We start from the raw sequence: 12,983 nt of genomic DNA on the forward strand, positions 1-12,983 counted from the left end.
TAAAGACTAGAGCAATCAAATAGTGAGAGAGTGATCTGCTCACCTGGATGTTCGTGGATGTTTCGACGTGGAAAGCAGTTCGGAATGGAAATATTGATATTTTATTTGTTAACAACATACTTTTCGTACCTTAAAATCAGTAAATGTTATGAAATTAGAGAACTAAGCCAATAGTAGCGCTGTCAGTGTCATTTGATTTGGATGGGAACTACGCATTGTAAATCATTTGAGACAGTTCGGGAGTTTGTAGCGGGTTTACTCATTTGACTCAGTTCGGGAGTCCGTAGTGGGTTTGCGAATCATTTGAGTCAGTTCGGGAGTTCAAAGCGGGTTCACGAATCATTTGAGTCAGTTTGGGAATCGCGAATCATTTGAATCAGTTCGGGAGTTCGTAGCGGGATCGCGAATCATTTGAGTCAGTTTGGGATCGCGAATCATTTGAGTCAGTTCGGGAATTCAAAGCGGGATCGCGAATCATTTGAGTCAGTTCGGGAGTTCAAAGCGGGTTCGCGAATCATTTGAGTCAGTTTAGGGATCGCAAATCATTTGAATCAGTTTGGGAGTTCGGAGCGGGATCGCGAATCATTTGAATCAGTTCGGGAGTTCGTAGCGGGTTCGCGAATCATTTGAGTCAGTTCGGGAGTTCAAAGTGGGATCGCGAATCATTTGAACCAGTTCGGGGGTTCGCGAATCATTTGAGTCAGTTCGGGAGTTCAAAGTGGGATCGCGAATCATTTGAATCAGTTCGGGGGTTCGCGAATCATTTGAGTCAGTTCGGGAGTTCGTAGTGGGTTCGCGAATCATTTGAGTCAGTTCGGGAGTTCAAAGTGGGTTCGCGAATCATGTGAGTCAGTTTGGGGATCGCGAATCATTTGAATCAGTTCGGGAGTTCGTAGTGGGATTGCGAATCATTTGAGTCAGTTTGGGTATTGCGAATCATTTGAGTCAGTTCGAGAGTTCGGAGCGGGATCGCGAATCATTTGAGTCAGTTCGGGAATTCAGAGTGTGAATCATTTTAATCAGTTCGGGAGTTCGCGAATCATTTGAGTCAGTTCATTTATTTACTGTAACGCAGCTACTTTTGACAATAACTAATACTGTAAAGCATTACTTTTTAAATAAATCAACTCTGTTACCGTTACCATATGGTGCATTGTCCGTTACTTTTTTTTAAAAATAATTAATTTTGACTGAAGTTCAGCCGAACCTGTTTGCAGCAGCGACGCATTGTAGGATTGGTGGATGCCAACCACTGTAAACATGAAGATGCACTGTGGGCGTGTCTCAGTCATGGCGAGTCAAGGCGAGAGCAACACGAGTTTCTCAAAGTGGAAATATGCTCATTATTTCACTTTAGTTGAGCATAAAGACAAAAACCTTTTAGTCAAATGTAAGCTGTGTCTTCTGTGATTCTCTGTATGTTTTTCTCATACAGGTGAAACATTGTTGAAAACATGCAGCCTGTCTCTACTGTGGAGTCGCCAGCTTTCAGTCAGCTCCTTAGCATGATAACATAGATTTCATTTTTAAACAGCATTTATATATATATACATATATATATATATATATATATATATATACGTATGTATGTATGTTTCTCAAAATCGATTCTGAATAATTCAGATTGCTTTCATTTATTTATTTCAAAATGTTTTGTGTTATGTTGTCCATTGTTGATAGTTTTCATACTTAAGCTGTGAAAGGAACATTTTTAAGAGCTCAACACAACAGCTTTTATGATGCAGAAGCCACTTTAGTTTTTGATTCTGAATATATTATTCAGGTGTTTTGTTATTTATTTTAGAAATCCATGTGATATACAATATTCAGTTTGTGCTGGTCTGACTTAATCAAAATAGTGTTTAAAAATTACTTTCTGTTTTACTTTGTGTTTGCATAGACCATAACGCATAAAAGCGCATTAATGGGAACATTAAAGAAAGTTCTTTAAAAAAGTAACTAAAAAGTTACTTTTAACAGTAATGCATTACTTTTTGGTGTAAGTAATCAACAAAGTAATTGAATTACTTTTTGAATTAGGTTACTAGTAACTGTAACTAGTTACTATTTCTTAGTAACTAGCACAACACTGGTGTTGTCATAACGTTCACCTTGGAGATTGAAAACGTTTCTTTTTTGAGACCCCAGGAGCCCAAATTCAGACCCAGAACAATAAAACCCACAGAAGAGGTGGGAGTTCAAAGGAGGAATCTTTATATTACCAAACTGCAGGGAGAGGAAGAGTAGATATAAGTCATGATCTGCAAGATTAACCACAATCTGATGTGATCCGAACACCTCAGAGAAAACCAGTGTTGAGCTGCTGCAAGAGCTTTTGAAGCACAGCAGCTGTGGTCAAAGAGTTCTGGTGTGTTCTGATTGGTGGATGATGATGATGAGTGGATAAAGACTAGAGCAATCAAATAGTGAGAGAGTGATCTGCTCACCTGGCTATGTTCGTGGATGTTTCGACGTGGAAAGCAGTTCGGAATGGAAATATTGATATTTTATTTGTTAAAAAACATACTTTTCGTACCTTAATTTCAGTAAATGTTATGAAATTAGAGAACTAAGCCAATAGTAGCGCTGTCAGTGTCATTTGATTTGGATGGGAACTTCAGATTGTGAATCATTTGAGTCAGTTCGGAAGTTCAGAGCGTGATTCATTTGAGTCAGTTTGGGAGCTCGGAGCGTGAATCATTTGAGTCAGTTCGGAAGTTCAGAGCGTGATTCATTTGAGTCAGTTTGGGAGCTCGGAGCGGGTTCGCGAAGCATTTGAGTCAGTTTGGGAGCTCGGAGCGGGTTCGCGAAGCATTTGAGTCAGTTTGGGGTTCGCGAATCATAGCTGTATATGGATAGGCATTTTTAACTAATTTAGTAGCTAGTTCTAATTACGTTTTCCACGCGTGTTTAGGTGTAATATGTGAACTCGTATTTTTTGTTTTAATGATGTGCCTTTTAACAGTATCAAGTATATTCAAAAAGTAAACAAATCGTGCCTAAAAAGTGCAAGCATCTAGACTAATGTAAAGTTACATGATGAAGTCATTCTAGTGCGCGTGTGCATTTTGAGTGCGTTCTTTCACTGCATTATTCGGTGTATTCAAAGGCATTTATGGATGCATGTGAATGATCACAAAATTCAAGATATGGGGGTTAGAAAATGTATATATTTATATCATTTTATGTAGTTAATCAATATCACACGAAGAGTGCCATTTCAGTTTTTCTTGTCATCATAGAACCTTTTTAGCATAAAAGGTTCTTTGGAGTTGAGTAAAGAAGCCTATGGTTCTATATAGAACCCCAATGAACCCTTTTTTCTCAGAGTGCACAGAGGATAGAACCATCCTCCCCAGTTTAAGTTTAAATTCTTCATATAACTTAATTTAGTGAAAATAAATGACACTCATGATTCTTATTAGTGTTTCGTAACCAGAAGCTATTTAATATAATTCTGTTGAATCACCTAGACTTTTTTTTTTAAGAAATGTTTTTGTTTGTTTGTTTTTTTGTCTGTTCTGACATTTTCAATAACCTGTTTTTTTCTGGCTTTGTTTAGAGCTTTATCTTTTGAGGGTCACTGTAAACCACTGTGTGTGGAAAAATCTCAGTTTGTGTTACATTGCAAAAAAGGATGAAGGTTTTTATTATTAACCACAACTAAAATAAAAATGATGCCACTGGCACGGCTACACATCAGAATCCTGTCTAACCAATCAGATTTAAGGAAGATCTACCAATGTATAATTGACTGCAAGTAGCAGCTCGGTTTCCATCTCAGTGTCAGGTTTTCCCTCTCTCCATCTCTTTGTGACTCAGTCTGACACACTCCACATCCGGATGAAAGAGTGTGTCCCATGGGAAGAGACACGGAGACGAGCCGAGGAGTGTCTGTGTGACTCTGGCCTCTGGAGAGCCCAAGGTTCAGTTTAGGTTACACAAACGTGACCCAGACCCAGATCACGAGAGCCTCGCATCTCAGGCAGATGAGCTTATCTTGACCTACTTTCTGCTTGATGCTTATGCCATGGGCTTTATTTGGACCTCGCCACTAGAACAGGGTCTTTATAGGTGAATTCAGAGATGTGAAGACGAAAGAAGATGGTCAGTGAGCTCTCCGTGACTCAGATATAAAGCAGCTTGCAATTAAGCTCAAAACACATTAGCGTTAATATGGCCTCAAGAAATTAAATATACAAATGAGATCTCAGTAGTGTCTTCTCGTTTTTAAAAAAGTCTTACAAATTAAGACATTAAAATCGGAGCAGAAACTCGTAAATGTATAAAGTCATGGCATTAAATGTGCCGATAAAAATGTCTAAACGTTCTTAAATCAAGCTGGATTTACCTGCAAAATTAAGATATAATGAAACTGTTGTTGTGTGAAAATAAACTTGAAAAAATTTGTGCCCTTGCAAAAAAAAAAAAAAAAAAAACATGAACCCGCAAGGTTATTATAAATAGCGAAAACTATACCATTAAAAATAAATATATTATTTGAAATAAAATAAAGATTTACTGAACTGAAATCAAATATAAATGGAAAGTTCACCCAAGAAATTAATATTTCATGACCATTTGCATCAGTGTTATTTTAGTATTATATATATATATATATATATATATATATATATATTATTTATTTATAAATTTTTAAATAATTTATTATAATAATTTTAAATAATTTTTAAAAAATTTATTTTGTTTTCGTTTTAAAGTTAGACTAAAGTTAAACTTTATTTATTTTCAGCTAGTTACCAAGTCAATAAATTTTTGTATAGCCTTAGTTAAAAAGAAATAAAACTAAATAAATTAAAATGTAATAATATATATATATATATATATGACAAAAACGAAAATATTAAACATGACAAAAACACAAGAAAATAACTGATATAATTATTTATTTCTTTTTACCTACCCTTCCACAAATTAAGGTCTTAAATCAGAGCATAAAATCTTATTAAATTTTCTAGAACAAATATCTAAACATCCTTAAATCAAGATATATTTACTTGAGATGCAAGTTGAAGACACCAAGTCTTGTATCATAAAACAAAAAAACAAAAACTGAACAAAATTAAGTGAGTTTGGACTTAAAACAAGAACAAATATCCGCCACTGAGAAACAAAATCTAGTTGTCCTTTTGAATTCAGTTGTTTTTCTGAGTCCATTGGCAGATATTTGTTCTTGTTTTAATCATAAACTCATTTTGATCAACTTATGTTGATATGAAAGTTAACATATCTTGATTTAATAATCTTTAGACATCTGTGCTGGAAAACAATTTTTGAAACTTTGAGGTATTGCTAACACAAGACATTCATGTTAAGAGTGTCAACTTCCTGAAAACACTAACGAATCAACCTCAAACCAATTATATTTGATCCTCCCTCCATTCATCTCCTCATCAACAGTCTACATTTGCAACAGATGAAAAATGTGTGGAACCGAAGCAATTTGGCTTTACACAATTTTCGATTAGTCTTTTTATGAAGGCTTCTGTCCTCAAATGATTTTCATTTAAGCACCTCATTTCATGCTCCGTGGCATATTCCAGCAAATAAATTGATATGCCCTGTATTTTAATTTTCAGGATGCCTAGTTGAAGGCAGCATGTCCATTCAAAACCAAATATTTTTTGTATCATCAGACACAAAATGATCAAGTCTCCAGCTCTAAACACAAAGTGCCCTAATTCTGCAGTTTCCACCGGGAGGCGCTCCCTCTGCACCTTTGAGCTCCGCTTTCTCTTTGTGTGTCAACCTGCTGTTCACTTTTCCTGTAAAATCTCCTACAGTTTCCAAGGCTCTTGAGCCGCACCAATTTCCAGAGCTGTGTCTTGCAGTGCACGCACAGTGGGAATCTTGGAAGTCGTTGGTGACGCGACGTCCATTCCCAGAATGCTCCAACTTCCCACTTGCAGTGTGCAATGCATTTCCAGAACATGCAACTTCCCAGAAGTTTTGCACTGGCATCATAGGAGGCAAGGGATGCAATAAGGCTGGAAATGAGGTACAAGGCTGTAAATTGCTTTATTTATGTCTCGTTGGCTGATTGCTGTGTGATGCATTAAGCCATCGGTCAGGAGATGTTAAACGCCAGATAAGCCTTTGATAGATGACTAAACCAGTAAACATCAAGCAATCCAGTGTGATTTGGCTGTGTGTGGAAGGTTTATAGTGAAGGTGTGCTCTTAAATATAAAGCTCCTAAATGGGTTTAACAGACTGGAGCCAAAGGAGACGCTCAAGGTTTACAGTTGTTTAGGCAACTATTTATGAAGCACATACTGGACTGTCAAAAACCCCAAGAGGGCTTTGGTTTTCAGCGGCTGGATGATTCCCAAACCCCAACACACTGATCCAGGGAACATCAAATGTAATAACTCCTCAACATTGCAGTCTGTTTATAGGCAGGTGAATATCAGCACAAAACAAGGTTATGATTCTGGATATGTGGCTTATGCTACCAAGTGTAAAGATTTGATTCCTCGTTTTGGCGTTTTTGGTGGATGAGTGTGTTAACACTTTAGTGTTTTAAAGGAAATACGTCTTAAACTTAAAATTTGTCTATTATTCTGTATTATATTTTTGTATTTTGAAGTGTAAACATTATTAAATCAAGATGAGAAGCAGAATTACTCAATCCTAATTATTGGTTTCATATAAAAATGATTTAAAAAAATTTAGTTCATGCTTAAAACAAGAACAAATGTCTGTCCATGGGGTAAAATTTTTTTATAAACTATTGTAAAAAAACATTTTTAAGCGTAAGTGCAATTGTGATTATCTTTTCAGAAAATTTGGTTTAATATCTTAATTCATTTTCCTTCTCAAATATAAGTATATTGATATATGAATGCTTAGATATTTGCAATGGAAAATGCATACGAAATATATATGCAAGCTTTTTTCTACCATGAAAGAAAAATACGTTTCAACAATTCAGTTTTTTATCTGACAATGACAAGGTTGGAATTGCAATTTTATATCTTGCAATTTTGTCTTTTCTCAAAAAATTCTGTGTATAAAAGGCTCTGACGTTTCTGGGTGCCTGCCGCTTTAAGACTCTTCTTCGGTGGTTACGGCAGAGGAAGTGTGTAGCTAGTGTGTTGGTTTTGGTTATAGTGAGTTCGGAAATGTATTCAAGTTCAGCAGCATATGTACCTGTGTTGTGTAGTTTCCTTAATCTGTTCTGAAGGATCCAGCTTCCAATATTAATGTGTTGAGTTCATGACAAAAAGTAAGTGACTGTCACTTCGTTGTGTTTGTGTTTCTATACTGTAGAATTACAATGCATTAACGTGCCCAGCGTGATGAGTGAGATTTATAGCGATAGAACAATGTTTAAGCTGTAAAACACTGTAGGAAATAATAATTTAACTGATGTGAGCTTTCTGATTTCTAAATTATGTGGTACGTTTGTAACATTTAATTAGGAAGAGTTAATATCGTGCTCAGGAGACCATGTGCAGACGCTGTTGTGCAGTAGCCTTTTCTCGCCAGAGGATGTCGCCATTTCTCCTTCTGTAAACCCCTTTTTAATATAGTTTAATGTAAACTGGTCAGTGATATAGGAGGTGAAGCTATTATGTGAAGGAAGTAATATCCTCATGTAATTGTTGATTATGTTTAAAGGGACATAGCAATGTTTATTGATATATTTATGTTTGATGATCCTGATTTGTATTATTTGTGTGGATTTATTATTTACGTTGCATAGTAATTTAAGTACCTAATGGTGATTTATTTGTTTCTTTATCAGACTATGACAATATTGAATATTGGAATGTTCTGATGAGTACTGCTGGATCTCAATACAGTCAATAGAAGAAATTACATCTCCTCGTTTTTATTCCTGTATCCTGACCGATACACCATCCTGTTTACTGGCTGAAAACCTTGGTGAACTAGCCCTGATAGATTACCTCATTAACATTGGTCCTTCGAGCCGGAGAGCAGTATTCAGGATGGAGTCAGATGAAGAGATGTATCCTGATGTGAGACCTAAACGTCAAATACGTCGACCGGTCAGACTTCAGGACTTCGAAGTGGACTATATGGGATATAGTCAACGAGATCAGCATCAATGGGGCCTCTCATTGCCTTGGATAGGAGGGCGTTCCTCACTCGGGAGGGTCCAGATCAGATGACCCCTTTCCAGACAGCCCACCCTCCCTCTAGTGGTTTCCCTGGGAATGCTGCTCACCCTGAGATTCCTCAGCTAGCCCCAGACCACAACCAGAGGAGAGATTTGGATGGGCTTATCCAGCCTGCGCGAACACCCTCATTCCATCAGAGCCCATATCTGGATTCTCGTTTCTCTGCGGAAATCAGAGCTATTCGAGAGGAGAATACTAAACTGCTCCAAACACAACAGGCCTTTCAAACGGGCATAAAGGAACTCAATGAAGCACGGCGCGAGATGAAAGAGCTACTGGAGGTAGCCCGCTCACTGAGAGCAGACCTGGCCCAAGTTAATAGCCCAGCCCCAAACTATAGTAATCCCACATCTCCACAAGCCGATGCTGTAGCCTCAAGGAGTTTCGCTGTTGCACCACACTCAAAGGAAATGGAGCAGGAGGACTGGCCTGATCCTCCACCCTGGCCTGAACCTGATGAGAACCTTTCAAGAGGGATGTACAATCTCAGGGTCGAGGAACAAGGGCTAGACAGTAGACATCACGGCCTTTCCTCTGAAGTTAGAGTATGTATGCCTTGTGAGCCTCCACTGCCTCCTCAGTATCCCCCTCCTACTTCTGATAAAGGGATATCACCATACCCCTCTACACGACCCTCTCAGTTGCTCACACACCCTGCCCCAGCTCATGCACCTGTAATGCATTCAGCGCCTGCCCGAATCTACCATCCTTTAGCAGCCACTGGAGCGGTACATGGCATGCCACCACCTAATCAGTTTATGCAGCCGCCAGGGAATGAGCAAGTGTATCGAGGGCCTCAACCCACAATCCCAAAGTTCATTTACCCGGATCCCAGTGAATTTGCACGGCTTCGCATAGCTCTAGAAAACCTACTCCCATCTAATGCTACAGAACTCTTCAAGTATCAAATACTTGTAGATCATTTAAAGCTGGAGGAAGCTAAGCTTATAGCTGATGCTTATCTAAACTCGCCAACCCCCTACAGTGACACTATGTCAGCCCTCCATGACAAATTTGGTCAGCCTCATCAACTTGCCTTAAAGATAGAAAGTGTTCTAGAAACCCCCGAAGTAAGGCGTGGTGATACGATGGCATTCCAGAAGTTCTCTGTCCAGATACAATCTTTAGTGGGCTTGTTGCGGACTCTGGGTCCTGAAGGGGAGATCGAACTCAACTGTGGCTCACATGTTGCTCGTCTGTTGAGTAAGCTCCCTCCGGAACAGAGAGCTGATTTCCGTCGACATCAGTTCAAGCAGTTAGGGGCGACCCACACTCTACATGATTTGGCAGAATGGCTCCGCTATGAATCATGGTGTCAGGGCTTCGACAGTCAGGCTACTGGACGCAACATAAAGGAAAGGCAAAATGTGAAGACTGATGGTCGTCCTGGAAGACAAACGGTGACCGTCCTACATGGAGCTGGTGAGTCAAAAGAGACCGCCTCTTTGTACCACAAAGAGAGTTCAGTCAGCAGAGGGGCCAAGAGTAAAGCTTACTGTGCTTACTGTGAGAGTACTGAGCATTATCTTAGTCAATGCAGTGCGGTCACCAAACTCTCCAAAGACCAGCTTAGAGAGTGGATACGGGTTAACAAGCGGTGCTGGCGCTGTGCACGAACTCATCAAGCCGCTCAGTGCACATTGAAGAAACCTTGCAACATCTGTCAGGGAAAACATCTACTGGCTCTTCACGAGATAAATACAAGAGCAGAGAGGGGAAATAAGGATGTAGCCGTTAAAGAAGAGAGCTGCTTAACCAGCTCTGCGGCTGACTCGCTCTACCTGGACAGACCTGGAGCCGGGAATCGAGTCATGTTAAAGGTCGTTCCTGTGCTTGTACATTATGAGGACCGGACCTTGACACACAGCTGACCGCCTCAGCCTAGCACAGCATACTTACCCTATTGATCGCCTGAAGAGGAAATACAAATACCTAAGTGGCATTCCCCTACCTGCCTTAAGAGATGCTCAGCCAACACTCCTTGTAGGCTCTGACAACCCTCAGCTGATAACACCTGTCGAACCAGTCAGACTTGGTCCACCAGGTGGCCCAGCCGCAGTCCACACCAGGCTTGGGTGGACTCTTCAAGGCCCTACCCTATTCATGGGGCGGCCAATCCAACCTGCACAGTGTCTGTTTACTTCATCTACACCACCGATGGATGAGCTTTACAAGCATGTAGAGAGGCTCTGGCAAGTAGACACTGTACCTTACCGACATGAAAGAGAGGTGACTCGATCAAAGCAGGATCAGCAGGCTGTAGCATTGCTTGAAGCCAAGACGGTCCGTACTAATGTAGATGGAATTCTTAGGTACGCCACACCATTGCTGCGCCATCCAAGCATGCCACCTTTGCACTCGCCAAAGGAGTCAGTTATGCCCATGTTACGTAATACTGAGAGGCGACTTTTAAAGGACTCATAGCTAGTGGATGCATACAAGATGGAAATGCAGAAGCTCATTGAAGCAGGTGCTGTGAGGGAAGTCACTGAGGAGACCTCTACCAAAGAAGGATGGTACATCTCACATCATCTCGTCAGCCACAACGGAAAGAACCGCCTGGTTTTTAACTGCTCTCACCAGTACCTTGGGCAGACCCTGAACCAGTACCTGCTACCTGGCCCTACCCTTGGCGCCCCCTTGCTGGGAGTATTACTGAGATTTCGTGAACATCCCATAGCGGTTAGTGGAGACATCAAGGGGATGTTTCATCAAGTCCGCCTCATCTCTGAAGATCGCCGCCTTCTAAGGTTCCTGTGGCGGGACCTGAAGGTGGAAGAACCCCCAAGAACATTTGAGTGGCAAGTTTTGCCTTTCGGCACAACCTGTAGCCCGTGCTGTGCGACATACGCCCTGCAGCGCCATGTTGTTGACCACTGCCAGCCGGACGATGACCTGAGATTCTCGGTTGAGAACTGCTTTTACGTAGATAACTGCCTGCAGAGTGTGGGTACGCCGGGTGAAGCTAAACTGCTGGTGGATCGTCTCAGGGATCTTCTGATTTCTGCAGGTTTTGAGTTGCGTCAATGGGCTTGTAACAATCCAGGCGTCCTGAGTCATTTGCCTCAAGAGGCCAGATCTGAAAGCCTGGACCTGTGGCTGGCACAGGATAAGTCCAACCCTCTGGAATCAACACTCGGTCTCAGCTGGAATTGGGCAACCGACTCCTTGGGCTACAAACATAGGCCTGTGTCCTATGAGGTACCAACTCTGAGGAACATTTACAGAGTTTTAGCTACTCAATATGATCCCTTGGGTTACATGTTACCTTTCTCCACCCGAGCGAAGCTCATCATCCGGCAGCTGTGGGATAAGAAGCGAGGTTGGGATGACTCTAACTTACCCGTCGAACTCCTGCAAGCCTGGTCCAGCTGGGAGGCTGAACTTGAGTCCTTACCTCTCCTTACATTTCCACGTGCATATGTTCCGGCGGATGCCAACCTTGAGGGTGCCACCCGTGAGGTGCACATCTTCGCAGATGCGTCTGAGCAGGCTTATGGAGCCGTAGCCTACATGAGAACTGAGGACATGGAAGGCCAGATCCACCTGTCTTTCATCCTTGCTCGTTCACAAGTAGCTCCAAGACGTCTGCATTCTATCCCACGCCTGGAGCTTTGTGGAGCTCTGGTTGCAGCGCAGCTGGCTCATGTCCTCGAGAGGGAACTTACCTTGACAGTGGCTCGAACTGTGTTGTGGTCAGACTCCACTACAGTACTAACCTGGCTACACTCCCAGTCTTGCCGCTACAAGGTCTTCGTAAGCGCCAGAATAGCTGAGATACAGGAGTTAACAGAGAAGTGCACTTGGCGCTACGTGGACTCAGCGAATAATCCTGCTGATGATCTGACGAGAGGGAAGACCCTGGAGGCCCTAATAAATCCCAACCGATGGTCTCAAGGACCTCCCTTCCTTCTCCAGAACCCAGCCACCTGGCCAGAAAGACCCAGCACAGAGCCATTTGAGGACAATGTGGAACTCCGGAAGACCACCTTCTGTGGAGTAACGATTACCTCACCAATGTCGATCAGCAGGGATGATAAGGTGTACCAAACCTGGCAGGAGCTCATAGATGCCACTGCTCAAGAAATTCTAGGACAAAACCCTTCAAGCTCACCACCTAATGCTGAAGAGTACCAACAGGCAGAGATGATTGTTCTCCAGCGAACCCAACAACAGTCATTTCCAGAGGACTACAAGCTCCTTGCAGCTGGGAAACCTGTCTCACCTGGGAGTCGATTACTCACCTTGGCTCCGGAGTTAGATAAATCTACGGACCTCATACGAGTAGGAGGTCGGCTACGACGTTTGGAAGGTCAAGATGACATGACATTGCACCCTGTAGTTCTGGATGCCTCACACCCAGTTACACGCTTGCTTATCCAAAGGTTCGATAGCAACCTGCACCATCCTGGTCCAGAGCGGGTCTTTGCAGAGATGCGGCGGTCATTCTGGATAATCCATGGAAGGGAGGCGATTCGCAGACATCAGCGTTCTTGTGCCGAATGTCAGCGCTGGAGAGCTCAGCCTTCCATTCCCCGAATGGCGGACCTTCCCGTTGCTCGTCTCCGATTACACAAACCCGCCTTCCATTCCACTGGCGTGGATTGTTTTGGACCCATGTTTGTGAAGATGGGCAGACGCCAGGAGAAACGCTGGGGGATAATATTTAAGTGTTTAACAACCAGGGCGGTACACTTGGATCTCCTCAGAAACATGGATGCGGATGCTTACTTGATGGCCCTAAGACGGTTTATCGCCAGAAGGGGGACACCTGCAGAGTTGTTGTCAGACCAGGGGACCAATTTCAGAGGAGGAG

Source organism: Carassius carassius, chromosome 18, assembly GCF_963082965.1.
Source record: "Carassius carassius chromosome 18, fCarCar2.1, whole genome shotgun sequence".
Lineage (NCBI taxonomy): Eukaryota > Metazoa > Chordata > Actinopteri > Cypriniformes > Cyprinidae > Carassius > Carassius carassius.